General features: G+C 38.2%; 1 protein-coding gene across 3 annotated transcripts in view; it reads right to left on the reverse strand.

Moving 5' to 3' along the window:
• Window positions 1-19777, reverse strand: part of thrab (thyroid hormone receptor alpha b) — a 173272-nt gene that overhangs the window by 90520 nt on the left and 62975 nt on the right. For all 3 annotated transcript variants that reach the window (XM_055175332.2, XM_055175330.2, XM_055175329.2), the window contains one exon: window positions 18109-18183. The gene's annotated coding sequence lies outside the window, so the exon portion shown is untranslated. The remainder of the gene's footprint in view (window positions 1-18108; window positions 18184-19777) is intronic.

The following is a 19777-nucleotide window of genomic DNA, read 5'->3' on the forward strand; positions in this document are numbered from 1 at the left end:
TCATGCCATAATGCATATTTTAAACATTCATTAAAGATTCAAGTAAATGAAATGCAAAACAAAACGTATTACGATCACTCCCGGTGGTACTGAAACAGTATAGATATACTACAGTAGAGACCCCCAATAATTAAGTAAATGTTTTCTACTATTTTCTCATTCTTTGTTAAGAGATTTATCTTCTCTTTAAGGAATGGTTTTGTTAGTTAATCGAATCGCACTACACTTCTTGGACTTTGCTCACATCATCATTTAAAGCTCAAATAACACACAGTGTTTCTGCTTATCTCATGTTAATCTTGTGTACATATACAGTAGTGTTAGTCCAGGGTTTCCCGCAGCACTTTACAGTTTGGGTGGCCCGCCTAAGCTGGAAAACCCTACTGCCTTAACTAGGTCGTCAAAAAAAGAAATAAAAAAATTTGCTGCTTAAAAGGCCAGCAAGTGCATCTCGTAGAATAGGGTGGACTCGCCGTGCCCCACACGGTCAAAATATTCTTTATTATCATGAAAATACCTGAAACAATCTGAAGAACGGCGATATAAATATTCTTCTCGACATTTCCTGGAATAGCATTTGTAATGCTACTTCTTCTGTGGCACAATTAGAGATTCTGCACGAGAGCGCCCTCTGGCTTTTGGATGTGGCGACATTTCACCGTAATTCATTCAAATTCATTCACTGAGAAAACGCGTATTTGCACGATTGATCGTTACAGACCTAGAAATCACCTAAACACACACGCCCCTACCCCAATAGAATCTGGATCTTCTTTTGATAGACCCACCACACACATACACAACCCAGGCAATGATGTTGGTTAGTAGACATGCCCCTCACTGCTGATTGGCTACAAGTGTGTTTTGGTAGTTGGCCTGACTCCCTGTTCCAAAGCGTTTTTTTAATAATCATGCATCATGCCTTTAAAGTCTGTAAATTTTAAATAGCTTTTCGTTGTATCGATGGTTTGCTGTTGCGTGCTGGCACATGCAATTTAGCTGAGTGCGCTAGGTGCTCTGCCTTTAAAAACTGATTTTTTTCAAAAGATATACATTTTAAAATGTATTTAAACTGGCTGGCTAACTTATCAAAAATTAAGCTATAAAGTCTGCATAAAATAGCTTTAGACCCTGCTAGTAAACAGACCAACAGAGTTGTGCTGTCCTCATGAGTGTCAGTAACCCAGAATACCCTGACCTCTCATTCATACACATACAATCTCCCCTGTTGTCATAGTGATTGAGGCTGCTTAACTCAATGGGTATCTGGTAAATAGCTATATGCATAATCATAACCCCAACAAACACACTTACAAACGTAACCACCTGTTTCTGGATCCGAGATATCTTGTTTCACCTCACTGCTTTTTCCTCTCGACCCTGACCTGTACCTCAGCACAAGGGCTAATCACATTTTGCCGTATATGTAATTAAGTACCTCATTAACCCAAATCCCATGAGTCATTAGGGATAAACTAACATCCAAAACGTCTGCTTTGCAGTTACATGCATATTTAAGTTATTAAGCCGCCCTCAATCTCTGCACTGTTACCCACCATCACACCACGCATGGCATCCTGGAGGTTCCCTGATCGGGTCAGCAACCCAAGGATAGGAACGCACAGGCATATTTTCACTTAATTGGGTATTGTGGATTTAATTAAAACTCACTGAGAGGAAAATTAAACGATGGCAGAGAGCCTGCGGGCTCGACCCGCACAGCCTCCGCCCGTGCTCAGTGCTCTGCCAAAGATGTGCTTATCACTCTTCACCTGATCTATAGCTTCTTTATCTCCTTTATAACCTTATACTATACTTACTGCATTCACATTTCATTATCTTTGCTCTTCATTGTCTCGGTCACGCACGCACATACTTCTGTGAGCTCATATTCTATGTGTGTGTACTGAATGCGCGCTATTATGATGAGGCAAGAAGGGTTGAACAAAGTCAAGTTAACAAGCCACACTCTAAATTCTGCTGGGTTGTTTTTAAACCGATGCTGGGTAAATATTGGACAGAACACATCTTGGGTGATTCTCGCAAAATTCAATTAAGAGGTGTCATGAAACATTTTGATAAAAAAAGTAAATGCAAAGTAAGAGTATCAAAATAAGAAGCATACAGTTACAAACATCTCTTCATGTACTATTTTGCACATGATTTCAAATGACATCATAAAAACCAATTTTGTTGTTTTTTCCACATTTAAGGGGAACATTTTCTTTACCGCAACGTGTCCATGACTAGATTTGGGTTCTTTGACATGGAAATATTTATAATTAAAAACATCTAAAAAATAAAAAGCTTCAGTTATACTGTAAACATTTACAGTAAAGAAACATGTGATATTTGGTAATTATTGGTAACTGTAGAGACAATAATAAGGAATATAAATGTGTCCAAGAAAGATTTTTTCATCGTCTGCAACAATTTTCATTCATTGTTTAAGCCCTCAAGGAACTAACATTTTAATAGTTTTAAGGGACAGAATTGACTGTGACACTCAAAATGGCTACCAGGTAAGCAGTTCTTATTTTTTTTTTATTTAGTTTGTCATAGCACTTAGGCAACTTTTTAGTTCTCATTACCGAAACATGAGTTTGTAAATGCATATATTTAATGTAATATCATGTTGCGGTAATGATAATTTTTTATAATGATAATCTAAAAATAATTCTATAGGATATATGTTTTAAATCCTCTAAAAGTAATGGTTATAGTAATTTCAGACCTTAAATAATGGCTTCAAGAGCTTGTTAAAAAGTCTGATGCTGGACACCTTCTTAGTCTGGATTTCGTGAGAATCACCCTCTTGGGTTATAAAATAAACCTATGCTGGGTTGTTTCAAAGCAATGATGGGTTGTTTCAACTCATGGTTGAGTAACAACAACCCAGCATAGGTTTATTTATAACCCAACATGTGTTCTGTCTTAAATTTACCCAGCATTGGGGGAAAAATAACCCAGCAGAATTAAGAGTGCGCACATATCAAATACACTTTCTCAATATTGTATGCTCAAAAAGCTGTCAATCGAAAAAAAATGGTAAAAACTTGCTTATTAGTATACACTAAAATGATGGGTCATTTTCAACCCAGAGTTGGGACAAAAAGGGACAAATTAACCCAGAAAATGTTAATATAATTTTTTTTTAATAATGTTAAAACAACCAAGCAAAAATCGAATTACAACCATTCTTTTTTGGCTTTTATATAGTGTATACTTATTAATATGCCTATTAGTTGCACCAGATTTGAATATGAATATAATAACTATAGATAATATGAATTTTAATATAAATTACATTACTGAGGCAGATTAATAAACATTTATAAACATTATAAAAACTGGCTTTAGCAACAATATATTGTTTATTTCTGTACCTTTGAACTGACATTACCGACACAATACAATGGTCTATTCTGCAATCTTGTTTGCAATCTGTCTGAAGTACAAAACAGAATATACAGGTATTTTGCATTTTAATGTTGTTTTATTGTCAGCTCGAAAGTACTGTATGTACACATGCAGACTTATGATGTATCTTTTATGTAAATAACTTTTGGGTTGTTTGACATGCTCCATTACCCGTAGTAACAGCCGAGACTGCGCTGACTTTGCATTCGCAAACAGTTATTTGCTTTAGCAATAAATCGTCAGTTTCTCTCTCTTTTTTAAAAATGTTACTATTTTCTTTTTAGGATAGAAATATCTTTTACTATATAAAAATCCTTTAATATAGATGTCACCTTCTGAGCAACTGAGTCAAAACCATTAAAAATCAATTTCTTCTAATCTGGACAATGCCGGCCCAGAGCAGGAAATACTACAGCACAGACCCGGGAGAAAGAGCTATTGTGCTGTGATGCAGAGCCTGTGCTGAAGAAGATCTGATTAGCAAAGTGCTTCTCCTTTAGGAGCCCAGCCAGCTTCTCTCTGGTGTGTTCTGCCCAGACCAACATCACTTCTCCTGGCAGCGAACACCCTGATCGAAGTCTGTGCCAGCGTGGCCCACACCAGAGGAGGAACATGGAATAACAGCACCTTACTCCAAACCTTTTAACTTGAGGACCTCAATGTCCAAAAAACACAGCTAACCTCACTTATGCACACACATACACACATTTATGCCAAGGTGAGTGGGTAACACAGACTCACATGAAACTTGTCAGAGATCTACTGTACATATACAGTACGGACGTTCAAAAAAAGAAACAACAATAGCTAGTAAAAGCAGTAAGTAGAGTTTAAGTTTACATCGGTAACTGTACTACAGTACACCTTATTGTTTCTAATTACATTATATTTAGTGTGCACCTAGTTTAAAAAGGTTGATTGGAAACATCCCCATTAAAACATTTACATGTGCACACAGAGGAAGTCCTTGCTTTCCTGCGGCGTGGTGGTTTCATATCCTGCTTTGTCGTCACAGCAACGGAAGGTTCGGTTTTGGTTTTGCTTTTGATCTTTAAAGGAGGTAGCGTGCTGCACCAGAATACTTTTGAAAAGCCACAACTGTCCAAAGGCAAGTACAGTACTGAAGACCATCTTCACTTGTAGAAGAGAGCAGCCAAGACTTAGGGCTGAAAAATATAGCGAACTTAGATCGGTATGAAGTCAATGCTAAAATAAAGATGTAACAATATCAAACTTTCTACTACAATTTCGGTAGTATTGCATGCTAATGCTAGGCTACTTGTGATCATCGTAACTATTTGCCCAAAATAATGCGCTGTGGAGAGCATTTGTGCCTTTTTGTATGCCGTTTTGTGTAATTGACATCTCTCCTTTTGAATCACGCTCTGGCGCGATTTGCGAACAAATTGCGCATTCCACGCCTGAGCCGAAGTGAACCGCGCTCGAGCTCACCTCTGCAAGCCGGGCCAAGACGTGATTTACGCACCCAGGCGTGGTTTGGTTTGGATAGTGTGAGTGCGCCCCCAGACGCACTTAGAGGGTTTTGCATTTAAGTATGTATCTCTTATGTTGCTTTTACTACTGACGATTTACTTCGTCAAAACAGTGTGAGCAACTTCTTTAGCCCGTCACTCCAACCGCCATCTGTGTAACTATGTATCTAGAAGACCTTCCATCCTCAATTTGCTATACTAAGTCACACATTCCACTGTGAAGTACGTTTAGGTTTTGTTTAATTGCACAAGGAAATTACATTAGCAAAGGATAAGGTTCAGGTTGGTAAACAGTAAAAATTAACATATTAACTCAGGAAGGAACTTATAACTCAGGAAGGAATGCAGGCTCCATAGCTCCAGAGAGCAGTCTGGTAACTTGTCTGTGGGGTTGAATTAGTCTTATGGGAATGTTTATGGTAATGTACTTGAAAACCTAAAGACTGACATGATTTTATATGAGAAACAGAAATGAATAGAACGCATCTGTCAGATGAGAATACAGATAGACTTTCGTTCTCAAGGCCATGTAAGGAAATGAAAGTAGGCTAAGCCACTACTGACTGGTTTGCTTGTCTCTCTGCTGTTGGTATTTCTTCTGGGTTAAAGTTGAAAGCTATCATGAAGTGGTTGGAATTTCAGCTTTGTTCACATCTAATGACCATAATCCCTTTTACGGAAACTGCAGCCAGTAGTCTGGGGGAAGGGGGGGGGGCTGGTGGCTACACCTGTACAGGTAACACTTATTATAAAGATATTGGATATAACAATACTCCTAATTACTATGAACAGGGGACAATGCAACGCTCAATATGGCCGCTCTGGTGACGGAAGTCCCGCCTTCCAGTTTAAAGAACCAATCATCAATCGATAAAGACTCTGAGGGTTCTCTAAGTGAGCCACTTGAGTCACTTGCCAACAGCTAATAGTTGGTGGCAGTAAGTGCACAAATTGTCCATTAACTGTGTAACAAGATTAAAACAATGCACTGTCACAAATACAGTAGAAAACAAAAGAGGAGAGCAGTGTCGACATCACACGTTCGGCATTAGTGGCAAAAAATTGTATCATAATACTTGTGTGCTTGTTTTGTGTGTCTGTGACATGAATAAACATATAATATTCTTAAAAGAGCATTTGAGCATCTGAATGTTTGCGTGAAACCCGTCCGACAATTGCAGATAGCGCTCTCTTTCCCTCCGGAGGGGCGTTGCCCTAAGTGCATGATGTCACATGAAATGATCAATAAATTGTTCCTATAGTTTATGCAATAAAGGGCATCAAATGACAGATCTGAAATACCATATTTACACATAAATAACTATATTACAGTATTGCTGTTATGTTTAGCTTATAAAAAATTGGATACATGGCTTGTGCTATTAATATAACAAGCCACTTGCAAGCTTACAAACTATTGTTACTGCTGTAGGTATTGCTAACGTATATATATATATATATATGACATATATCCATACTTTCTGTACTAATATGTATTACCGTAAAGCAGCTTTGCTACAAAAACATTACAGAACAGCATTACAGAAATTTGATTTGAGTTAACCTGTTTTTGTCAGTTAAATTTCTAGCCAAAAAAGTATAGTGTGATACCTACATTGGCAATAGTATAAATTTTTTTACATTAATAAAAGATTTAGGTCATATCACCCATGAGATGTTCGGCTGCAGGTGTGGTGAAAGCAGGTGCAACATGAAGTATCACAATCATCAACCTAAGAGGTCCACAATCAATCTAATTAGCTGAATAAACAATATAGAGTACAATGTGTTTTAGAAAAGCAGGAGGCTCCGTGTGCTCATCCGGCTCATTATTCTACCCACCACCAACAGAGACTGCAGAAAAACAAACAAACACAGATTCATTTTATAGTTTTTATAATTAAATAATCCCACTTCACATCTGACACCAATAACAACACTTTTATGACAGGGAACTAAACAAGATCCAGATCATCCTTCTGTGTCAAAGGCGCCACATGGAAATGTCATGTTATTTGACATTGTTGGCACTGTGTTAAACATGAATTCAACAAGCAAATTTGGTAAATCCTCTTGGATTATTTTTAAATGAATAACAGATGTCACAAACTACAAAATCAACCCCTGGGGGGAAAACACATTCATTACACAACAAAATGTAGCGTTGAGAAAATTATTTCCGTCTGTTGAGTGATGCCTTTTAATGTTCAAACATATCCACAGGTTTTCTTTACATGTTGTGGCCAGGCATGCAAGTCATTTAAGTAATTGTACATTTTTATTTTGAGAAATTTTTGTTTTACTCAAGCACTATTACAAATAAATAGTTATAGTCGTTCTCCATTAAAATTCAAAAGATACTTCATATGAATACAATTTGTTGACATTAAAAGCACCATGCAGGTTTTGCAAAGCTTTCCTCATAAAATATAAAACAATTAATAGGTGAGCTGCTAACAAGCCAAACAAACTGTATTTTTTATTTAACTTTTATTTGACAAGGCAGTTAAATAAAGCATTAAATGTAACTGGCCTCAACATGTATTTTATATATTTTATAATTTTTCTGTTTTCTATTACTGATGTTTTCCACACTGTTTTTCTTTCATTGCGTCTCTACTGTTGGTTATAAAACATATTTACTATTTAGACTATAACAGTAATGCCATATTATAGGCCCACTTAGTTGGTTCAATAATCTATTCCTTAAAGGTGCAGTGTGTAAATTTTAGCGGCATCTAGTGGTGATGTTGTGAATTGCAACCAACAGCTGAGTCCACTGGTCACCCCTCGCTTTTGAAACACATAGAGAAGCTACGGTAGCCGCCACCGGACAAACATGTCATCGTCGTAGAGACAACTTAGTAAAAAAAATGTTCGTTAAAGGGTTTCTGTAGAAACATGGCGGCACAAAATGGCGACTTCCATGTAAGGGGACCCACGGTGTATGTAGATATAAACGTCTGGTTCTAAGGTAATAAACACATAACGGTTCATTATGAAAGATCTTTACACCCCTGATAATATAGTTTTGTATATTATTTTGCATTTCTGTCAAGAATCCTTCTAAAAATTACACACTGCACCTTTAAGTATATATGTTGCCAAGACACATTAAAACATACCTGTGTGTGTGTATCTAAACATTTATGTGTAATAAATAAGTCACAAAAAATAACTCAATCCATCACCTGTTGCGAGCAGCTTGAGAGCCGGCTTCAAGCTATACCACGGGTCTGTTGAATGCTGTATCCTGATTGGCTAAGAAATGTTCTGTGGGTATGCATTAATTTCTGATAACGGCACACCTAACTTCAAATGTCTTAAATATAGGCACCAGAGCAATGTTTGTGGTAACCGTGGTATAAGCGGAATAATTGACTCCGGTACTTTGAATTATTTGAAAATAATGCACACCCGCTGTGTAACTCCGCTTCGCGTCGTGCCGCATTGCACCTTGGGTGTGCAATATTTTCTTATGGTTCAATGGCCCGTTGTCAATTATTCCTTACATATTTAATTCATGCGCAAGTTTCCTCTTACGTCACTGGATTCCCCTAGGGTCTTAAAGCTCGTAAGACTGCGCACATGCGCAGTTTTCAAATGCAGCGCTTTTGTTTAAAAACTTAAAGATGTAAAATATTTTTTTATATATATTTAGAATGATGGATATAAAATGTACTACATGTTTTTTGCTTATTTTGTTCAAAACCATGATCAACGTAAGTCTACATATTATAATAACAAGGAACTATGCTTCTTACGACAGGTGAAGGGCTGTCGTTCCAACGACACAACTTTGCGATGCAGTTTGCGAATGTCCACTGGAACGATGCTTTCAGGAAACACCCGCATTGGTAAACTATGCTGAAACGATGGAACTTGCGACCGCAGTTGGCCAACGATGCTTTCGGGAAATGCACCCCAGATCGATAATCAGTCAACCCCTACCTATAACGAACATGTGCACTAGTTGTTTTCACAAAATCTACCTTCTTTTACTTTGCCAACCTACAACCAGCAGCTGGACATGTGGATATTTACAATTTGCAGTTAAATGGTAATGAAAAACAAAATGTTGATGAGAAATCTGTACAGATATGGACCACCTCAAGCTGTCACTTTCTTTGAATTTCCAACCTCTGTAAAACATAAATCCATTTACGATGAGAAACACAGCAAACAAACATCATTAGCCTCCCTGTCTGTGAGCCTTATGTTAGGAGCTCCCCAGGAAGTCTCCACATCCATGTCTAATCCACTTATAAAAGTACAGACAGTACATTTCTTACACACACACTTCAATACACAACCCACAGGGTATATAAGATTACACACATCGGACATATATAGCTGAAGACAAAAGCAAGTTGACCCTTCGGTTTAGCCATTCATTTTTTTTGTTTACAGCTCATTTCACATTAGACAGTTCCTTCTTGTATATAGCAAACTCAAAATGTGTGATCCCATCCATTTTCATGGAGAGCTGGCAACGAAAGCGGTAGAGACCATTGGCAATGGAATGAGGTATGTCCAGCGATGATATAATACTGAAAAACCTTCAACCTTATCCAAATGATGATCAACTTTCGAGAGTGACCACTAATAGGAGCGAAGCATTGAGTTCAAGACACATCCCCCATCTTTTGTCAGATACTGCACACTCTAAAGGGGGTCAAACACTGAACGAGAAGCAACGCATTGCGTGTAGGGCAACTTGCTTGTTACTTTTAACACAAAATGACACATAACACAAAAAAATGTGTAAAAAATTAACACATCCTTCCTTAAAGTGCAGTGGACAGTTACTCATTCGTTTATAATTATTATAGGACAACAAAGATTAGGAATGCCTGCTACAACCTTGAAAAAGATGGATGACAGCATAACACTGGTCCATGGCCAGACATCTGCATTTGTGCGCCTGATAAATAATGTTTAATCCCCTTCAGAAATGTGGACTTTATCATGGTAAAGCCGATAAGATACCTGGAGAGTAAAGAATTTCACAAGAGCTATTCACACTCAGGCCAACCTGGGAGGTAAAGCGCAGGGCCTGTAAATGAAGCGTATGACATTTAAAATATGCGTCAGGGGGCTTAGAATCACAAGGCCAGTTCAAATTTGAGTGAGCAATTCATATCGGCACCAAATCTTTGCTTTTCCACGACACAAATAGCGCAGGGTTGACAGATTTGCCATCGGCCGAGCAGGCACAACTGCGATAGATCATGGATGCAGAAAAACATACACATGCTAGGGATGGCCAATATGGCAAAAAAGAATAATAATAATTGTAAGATAGAAAATTATATAAATTAATAGTATGTTCACAAAAATGAATTCAACTTTGCAACTTCCAGTATTTGCGACTGATGAATAAAGGCCTGCTTACAAAAAAGATGTTAATGCCTATTGAGTGCTAAAAATGTTTTTAAAATTGTTCAAAATAAAAACAAACAAATCTAAATTTAAGAGAATAGTGGAGTCTACAGTACGATACACATAATGATAAATGTCTAAGGCTGCATCTGAAATCTCTAAAATGCTGCCCTTGGAGGCATAAAGGCTTAAAGGCACGTCGGAATCCAGTGTTTGGTTTACTTCCTGTCTCCTGAGATACCATAATCGTCTTTTTCAAATAATTTTATGCGTGGGCGTGTGTGCAGGGAATGTGATTGGTCGAGCCTGGTAAAGTAAAAAAAAATGGCGACCCTGAAAGCAGCTGGAGCATAATTTTACTTTAAATAAGGGTATATTTTAATATAATATTAAATATATTTTATATTTTGATAATGCAGCGATGCTAACAAAACAAAAAAGTATTTCAAAATGAGTCCAATGTTCTTTAGTTTGCTTTTATCTTCAGAACTTAGTGTTTCCACTAAATGCATTCTGCCGTGGCGGGCCACCACGCCTACAGTCGGTATCTTTGGACGCACGTGCGCTGACGCGATACACGCCTGGATCAAAACTTTACTTCCAGTTTCGTTTTTTTAATGGTCTGACTAGTTGCTAAACTGATCTCTTGAACAAATGCCTCGTCGAAAATAACAAATGGTTTAGTTTCCTAGGTAATCTATGTGTTGTTTTTTTTGCTTGTTATATAAAAAAACTATGTTTAAAGTACTTTATTGTTATGTTCTTAGCGGAGTTTACCGAAAGTTACATGCGGACCACGACAGCTGCTTGTTTATGTTGTTACTGCTGAAACCGTCTATAAATATAACCACAATGCCTGCGTTTGTGGCTAGAAGGGATACAGTAAACAAAATCTCGCCAGGTGAGCACTGTTTTATCCTAACCCTTCACCCAAACCTAACTCTAAACACAACATTTCACAAGATTTATGCTGTAGTTGTATCTCATCTAGCCAGGACCACTGTTTTCATCCTAATTCTATCTCCAAATCTAATCCTAAACTTTTCTGCATTTTCTGTATCCCTTCTAGTCAAAGCCCAAGGATGCAGCTCGGAAAATAAAGCTGTTGAAATGTCTGCCCTGCCAGGCTGGCTGTCTTAAATAGAGAAATACATGTCTTCCTTGATTGGCATTGTTCACTCAATTATAAATAAATCCCCTATAATACTTTTAGCGCAAATAGCATTACACTATATATAACATGAAAAAAATAGTATGTACATTTAAACACCATGGGCGCCGCCACAGCTGGACAAAATCCTAGAGGAAACACTGTATAGCCATAAATAAAAAGTTTAAAAGGAAACAGGTTTTCAAAATTTCAGCTCGATTCTCTTTGGAGGGTTAAAGCGAGTTGTTTGTAGACCTACCGTGTACACTGGAACATCTTGAACAAGCTGTTAATAATGCTGGCAATGTGGGAGGGAACTATCCTGGACTATTTAACCAATTTCCTGTATTAACGGCCTGAAGGAAAACCTGAATAACTTTGCAGTAAAGGAGAGCAATAATGTCGTGTGTGCTGTCTACAAAATAATATATGCGTCATTTTTTTATTCAAGGAAACTATTTATTGATTCAGGAGTGGCATATTTGCGAAGGCTAGAAAAATCAATGATGTGTTGAAGGTCTTGTTGACACTGAGAGTACAAAAGTTTCTTGGAGACAGAAGCACTTTGCACGTGTATGCCGTGGCATACTTTTGAGGAAAGAGAGCCCCGGGACAGTACGTACTGTACTGTTCCAACCCGCACGCCTTGTAAGTTTTAGTGTTTTACTTGTGTGGGGAAATAGTTTACACTTTAAAATAATGTTGCTTTAAAAAAGCATTTTTTGTACCAAAAAGACATTTTGTTCTCCAATAACCTTTCAGTTTTATAGGTTCTTGAAAGCAATATTTCTTTCTCACCTCTATATAGTCTGTAAAACATTATTTTTTTATCCACAACAAATCCTTCAATGCAACAGAAAGGCTCTGTAGATTTTGCAGGTTTCTATGGAACCATACAGCCTGACAAAGAACTTCATCCACACCCTGAAATTGTTCATTTTATATAAGAGTCAGTCAAATCCACCTATACAGATGACAATTTGTGGTGTTGTATAGTAATGTAACCTTAAGCAACTCAGAGTTGAACTTTGCTAACTATGATGCCAATAAGGAACTTTGCTAGCCAATTATGCCAATAGGGGTATTAGGGTAACCACAATAGCAACTAATGGTGCTTTTCCACGGGTCAGGTCGTGTCAGCTCACCGTACTTTGGTTTGGTTAGCTTTCCATTGAGTTTAGTAACACTACAGAGTGGGAGGGATTATGGGCGTGTCATTATGTTTGCACTGCCTACTGCTGTGACATCATACAAAAGTGGGAGCGAGCATCGTTGAAATGCAGTGTTTCCCATAAATTCATTTATTTGTCAGTCCACCACAAAATTAAGATTGACCACCACAAATAGATGTTTGTACATCGCGTTTATCACTACCTCTGTCTCACATGACAGTTTTTGTACAAACAAAAGTTGCAAAATGCTGTATATACATGCGGACATGTGCATTGTGTATGTGCCGACACAAAATGCAAGAAAAACACTGGTGTGGTGTTCCTGATTCTCAGCCTGTGGATGTTTTTTTACTGCTAAAAGGGAGTTTGTGAACTTACAACAAAGCATAGATGACACCAGGTTTGCTTGAGACAGCGCAAGCTAGCATGAATGTGAAGCTAATCTTGCATTTTGCAATGACACTGGTAGTGACATTTCTAGATGAACAATCAGTGATCTACGTTTTAGTATCAGCTCAGCTCGCTTGGAACCCCAACAGAGGTGGTACTAAAAAAAGTATAGAGAACTACGTACTGTACCCATTGGAAAAGCCCCCAAAAGTAAACTGATCTGACCCAACCCGTGGGGTACTGTGCAATGGAAAAGCGCCATAACAGAACAGAAGCCCAACAGCATCAGTGGTAAAAAGCTATCAGGTTTAAAAGGGTTTAAGTGTTCTTGAGTATGTAAGTGTTTTGTGGGTTATACAGTACGTGCAAGCGGAAAATGATCAGAGATGCATCCCTAAAAAATGGGGAATATAGCATGAAAATGAAATCATGGATGAAAACTTCAAACGAAAAGAGGAGGAAGTGGATGCAGCAGGGGGCTAAATGCATTGCTCCTCCACAAACCATGTGAAGTATTGTGCACTTTGGTCACTGGTGAAAAAGGTCAAACGATTGTTGAGATTTTCTGAAGATGAATGGAGGAAATAAAAATATTACTTGAAAGTCAAGTATAGAAAAGAGGCATAAAAACAGAAGAGAGAGAGATAGATGTTGGAGGATTCATTGATAGAATGACTAAGACCATGTCAAAGATTGGAACCAGTGTGATATACTCAAACTTTGATACTCCTCATCTCATAAATTATAAGACTTTAGTCTGAATTTACCAGAAAGGGTCATATATTTTAAACTTAAAATATTAAAAGCCTCATCTGGGTGTAGAGTACTGAGAGTAAATTGTGGCCATCTCAGGTGCTGAACATTTGACTCTTTATTCATCTGATTCCAAGAAGGACAACAAGCTAAGCTTTTTCTTGAGTGAGACCTTTAACCAATCCTGAGACACTCTCATTTCAGAGGTGTCTCAAGGAAAGAGAGGAGGGGTAAGTCATGGAAAAGCAATATCCCGCACAGATCTACCCACATACTTCACTTCCCCTCAGCATGCTTAGAGTTCACCGGGCCTTGGTGGCGTCACAGCAGGTGTAATTTATGAGGTGTTAAGAATGTGGGACTGAAACTGAAAAATACACCGTAAACTCCAGCTCCCAAACTGCATATTCCCCCAACACCCCTCTAACCCCAAAGCGTTAAGCCCCCAAACACAGGTAGAGGGCCTCTTACCCTGAAAAGTCCCACATGTAAAATGCATTTCACATTTGGCTCTGGTTTCTCTTCTGCAACACCAATTTCGAAATTCCAACAGACCGGAATGGCTGTCGAGTAGATGTACTGGTGTTTCACCAAGATTCCTAACTCGCTTAACCAGCAAGACTGTGCTGGTTGACTCACGCTTCACACAAGCATATCTCGAATTGAACAGTGGGTTGGAGGTTAGTCTACAACCAAAACTAAATAAACTAACCCAGATTCATGCAGAGCTGGTTTTTGCAATACAGTAGCCTATGGACACTTCACAGTTACATGAAACTATTGCTTGGGTTTTTTGTATTTATTTATTATTTATTACAACATTAACCAAACCAGTTCACATAGATATTTGGATCTCCATTGAAAAATTGGGGAATGACTGCTGATTTTCCACTTTTTTAGGTTCATGTGTGTTCTTCACAAGCTGCTGACTGAACTGAAAGTGGAAATGTGCTATTTGAGGTGTCCCTTAAACATCTGTGCAATGCTCTGCACGGCTGGTATTATCTGGCATGATGGATTTTTTTCTAAAGCCTTCGGGACTGAGACCAGGATTACACTACAATTACACTAAGTTTCTACAGCATTCATTGGAGGTTGAGAGAGAGAGGGAGAAATAGAGAGAGGGAGAGAAAGAGACAGAAACAGGGAAGTCCACTTTCACTCCTGACACAGCTGAGAATCAGTAAGCTGGCTTTTAACTCAGACAGGTGCAGAAATCCACATTCTAATCCAATGACACTGTAACTCATTTTCAGCGTGAGACCCTGGCATCTGTCATGCTTTGATATCCTGTGCTAAAGACATATCAAATGGACTAAATGTTTGCAAGTCTAGACCAAAAGGGTGTTGAATTGCGTTCGGAGGTATAATAAATGCACGTCCATGGGACAGGGCAATATTTTAACCCAGTGTACAGTAAGCTGCAATTCAGAGTATGAGTTTCTCTAGTTTCCTTCTTAAAGGGATAGTTCACCCAAAAATAGTTTTTTATCCTCATGTTGTTCTAAACCTGTATGAATGTCTTTTTTTGATGGAATGCAAAAAATAAATTTTAATAAATGATGGTAAGCACACAGCTGATTTGTAACCATTTACTTTCATAGTACTGTAGGAAAAACAAATACAATGGAATTCAGTAGATACAGTCAACTGCAGTGTTGGGGAAAGTTACTTTTAAAATATTAAGTTACTCCCCAAAAATGTAACTAATTGCGTTACTTAGTTACTTTCTATGGAAAGTAATACTTACGTTACTTTTGCGATACTTTTTCTTTCTTGGCTGAGGCTAAATCTTTTTCAGGCCCTGCAGGTGTTTTTTATGACTGAGAAGTTCTGCATTCAGAAATTGCGTATTTCCATTGCAAAAATATCAAGCTCTGGCCCCCCATCTCCGTTTCTGACTCCAACTGTTCCGGCTCAGGAAGGCACGCATAGGGTGCGTAATTCTACATTTATATGTTCAGTTTACATCAGTATACTATTTTTATAAAACAAATTAATTAAACTGAAAACTTAACTCGCATTACTTTTTTAAAAAAGAAACTCAAATATGAATGTGTACATTTATAAAGTAATGCGTTACTTTACTCGTTACTTCAGAAAAGTAATATTATTACGTAATGAACGTTACTTGTAATGCTTAATCCCTAATGCGACTTTCACATAGGTTGCGGTGTGCGCTGCGCTATGAAACCCGTTCATTTCAATGGCTTACGCCGTGCGAGGGCGTTTTTTTTGCATCGAGCAAAGCGCGAGCGCAGCGGTGCGCAACTTGCGCTCAACGCCGTGGTCAAAGTTCAAAATAGTTTAACTTTTGCCTGGCGCTCTAGAAACGGGGCATCCAAACAAGCAAAATCAAAATGGACGAAAAGCTTATACTCGGAATTCCTGAAGCTTAAACAGGGCTCCAGACTGCCACCAGAGGGGGGCATTTCGCCACCAAAATTTGAGATTGTGCCACTGAATTTTACATCCAGTTGCACATGTGCGTCCAGTAAATTTGACCTTTTTTTGTGATTTGACGTTGAATTGGAAAACAGCACATTGTACTTTCTGCATCTATCATTAAAGTATTTATTAGTAATACAGTGGAAATTAGTAGAAATGTGAATATTTGGATAGCATGTTGACTTACAGTGTGTGCCCCTAAATATTCTGATTGTGACCCTAAAATTTTCAGTTGGGGGCCATTGTGCTCCTAGTGAAAAAAGTTAGTCTGGAGCCCTGTAAAACGTACACAGACCCTTTATAATACAAGTTTACGCTCCTACAGAGACATCGGAAGGAAAGTCGTGTCATGGAAAGACGTAGCAATTCAAGTTGGTATGTCAGGTGTGTTTTAAGTCAAGTAGCTTGTTGTAGGTATGCAGCTTAAAGTTACGTGAAATGGAGACGGGCAACATCAGTCTCTGTATTCCTCATCCACTATTTAACCCAAATATAAACACTGTAGTAATTTATTGAAAACCCCGCCTACTTTGATCTGGCCAGCAGAGCGCAAATCGCTTGGCGGCACTGAACCCAGCGGCGAGGGAAGCGCACACCGCGTCCTATGTGAAAGCCGCATAACACTGGTCAACTGTGGGCTTGCCATCATTTATCAAAATATCTTCTTTATAATTTATCACAATACTTCCATAATATTTGATTTCCCACTATTGAAGTCAATTGTTACGGCAGCTGTGTGCCAAAATATCTTCTTTATATTTTTTCAACAATACTTCCATAATATTTGATCTCCCACTATTGAGGTCAATGGTAAGGCAGCTGTGTGCTTACCCTCATTTATCAAAATATCTTTTTTATAATTTATCACAATACTTCCATAATATTTGATTTCCCACTATTGAAGTCAATGGTTACGGCAGGTGTGTGCTTACCATCATTTATCAAAATATCTTTTTTTATAATTTATCACAATACTTCCATAATATTTGATTTTCTACTATTGAAGTCAATGGTTACGGCAGCTGTGTGCTTACCATCATTTATCAAAATATCTTTTTTATAATTTATCACAATGCTTCCATAATATTTGATTTTCTACTATTGACGTCAATGGTTACGGCAGCTGTGTGCTTACCATCATTTATCAAAATATCTTCTTCATAATTTATCACGATACTTCCATAATATTTGTTTTCCTACTATTGAAGTCAATGGTTACAGCAGGTGTGTGCTTACCATCATTTATCAAAATATCTTCTTTATACTTTTTCACAATACTTCCATAATATTTGATTTTCTACTATTGAAGTCAATGGTTACGGCAGCTGTGTGCTTACCATCATTTATCAAAATATCTTCTTTCTACTCATACAGGTTTAGAACAACATGAGTGTAAGTAAATTATGACAGAAGTTTTATTTTTGGATGAACTATCCCTTTAAGAATCTTTGGACTTGCCATTTATACCAGTGTCCTACTTCACTTGGGTGACCCAGTCTGTGAAAACCCAAGTTATTTTTGTGATTTACAGTTTTCTACATAAAGTCATTCCACATGATGTACAGAACATTCTGTGAATACAACCTTGATAGCTTTAATATTGACTGAGTACTAAGGTCAAGTCAAATCAATGTGAAATCAAACGTTGATGCTCCAAATCTCATAATAAGAATTATGAGACTTTAACCTGGATTCCCAAAAAGGGTCACATTTATGCAATAAAAAGCCAAGAAAGATGCTCATAGAAGTGAAAAGTGGTGTTTGGGATTTCATCTTTTTGTATGCGTGTCTACAACACTTGGTTTGTGTACACACATGCCTAACTCACCAAACAGGAGTTTGCTATATGAACAAAGCCAAATGCAAGGAGATGAGACCTAGGGAAGACCACAGAACCTACCAGTGTCCTGTTACGTGTCGTCTCTGGTTAACGATTTCCCCAAGCTTGGAAACTGTAGAACTGCAGGGCACCACCCTGTAAGAAATAAACAGAAGATCAATCAGAGGGGATTCATACGCAGGAGGGAAAAAAGCACAGCGTGAGGAAAACAAATAGACTGAGCAAAAGAGCACAAAAGCTAATGAAGGCCTTTCTCCTTTCCACAAACCCCTGCCTGCACCGGATCCCTTGGCCTTGATGGAAAGCTAATCTCCCATGTCTCAATACCCACCCCGCAGCGAATCGAAAATCTGTCCGTTAAGCACGGCTGCACCCTTTTCTAAAAGCACAGCGTTCTCTTTTTTAAGTGTGGGGTGGTACATTTTCTTCTTCTCCTGTCATCTTGTTAAATTCCAGTGGCTGCAACAGGTAATAACATGCACATTCCAAAAATGTCTCAAATCAATGCATCATTGTCATCTCAGAATTATAAGGCAACATTAACAAGCCTGCAGCAAAAGAAGCTATGTGTGTTTAATTATTGCTTAAAAAAATCCATCGACACAAAAACACATTCCCACATGCTTTTTTGGGTAACCCAGCAAGGTTAATCGGCAGATCTAAACATTTGGGGTTAATCTTGTTATGTAATTAGATTTCAACAAGTCCTTTGTTGAGGTAAGAGGGATTGGGATAGGAGGGGACTAATGATGTAATGCTTTCATTTGGAAAAAAAGGAAGGATGAACGTGGATGCCACACGCAGGCTGAGCCAACAGGGGAAAATCAAGGCTTGGGGAGTATGTAAATAGCATTGTAGATGGAGAACTGAAGACAGGGTTTCGACATGCCAGATTTGTGCCTGATTAGCTCAGGTCAGAGATCAGCCCGTCTGTTTGCTCAAAGGAATTATTACAAACTCCCACATGGAGAGAGACGTCTGACAACGGGTGCACCACGACTGGACATGCTTAAACCATTATGTCACATGCACTAATGCAAACAGTAGCAAAGCAGATATCAGACATGTTACATCTATGTATTCTGGCCTACATAAAGGTAAAATAAAAGGTGCTTCACGATTCCATAGAAGAACCACTTTTGGACAACATGTATGTAGCCTGTCATGTGTGTGGTTCGTCATTTCAAAATATGTGTTATGTGCATCAAAATAAGTGTCTGCTGCACACGCGTCTAAAGGGTTTATGATAAAAGAGATGCTCGCGTTTGCCAGATAGTCGCATATTATGCGTAATCAGAGTTTACTGTTAAGAGAGTGTCTTGCGTGTATTTTGTGAACGTGAGCGTCTCTTTTATCATAAATGGTTTTGACGCGTGTGCAGCTGGCACTTACTTTGACAAAACACGTGATGCACATGGTTCACATGACGCAACAAACACATATTTTGAATTTGCGCCCCTCGGATAAGCAGTCACGAGCCGCAACAGCCCTTTAGTTCTTTTCACTCATACCATGAACATCTGGAAAACTTCATATTTCAAATTTGATGTACACATCACATTCTTCCACCCTTCCCGGATAAAATGCAAAGTTATGCGGTGTGAAGATATGTTCAAGAAGATAAGGTGAGGCTAAAGCTGTGCAGAGTTTCATTTTTCACTCATCTGGTGTGAAACGCACTTCAAAGACTTCTCGGTTCTTTATTTTTGAGCGCGGGTCTGTTGTGAGC

The sequence above is a fragment of the Misgurnus anguillicaudatus genome, chromosome 4 (genome assembly GCF_027580225.2).
Source record: "Misgurnus anguillicaudatus chromosome 4, ASM2758022v2, whole genome shotgun sequence".
Taxonomy (NCBI): domain Eukaryota; kingdom Metazoa; phylum Chordata; class Actinopteri; order Cypriniformes; family Cobitidae; genus Misgurnus; species Misgurnus anguillicaudatus.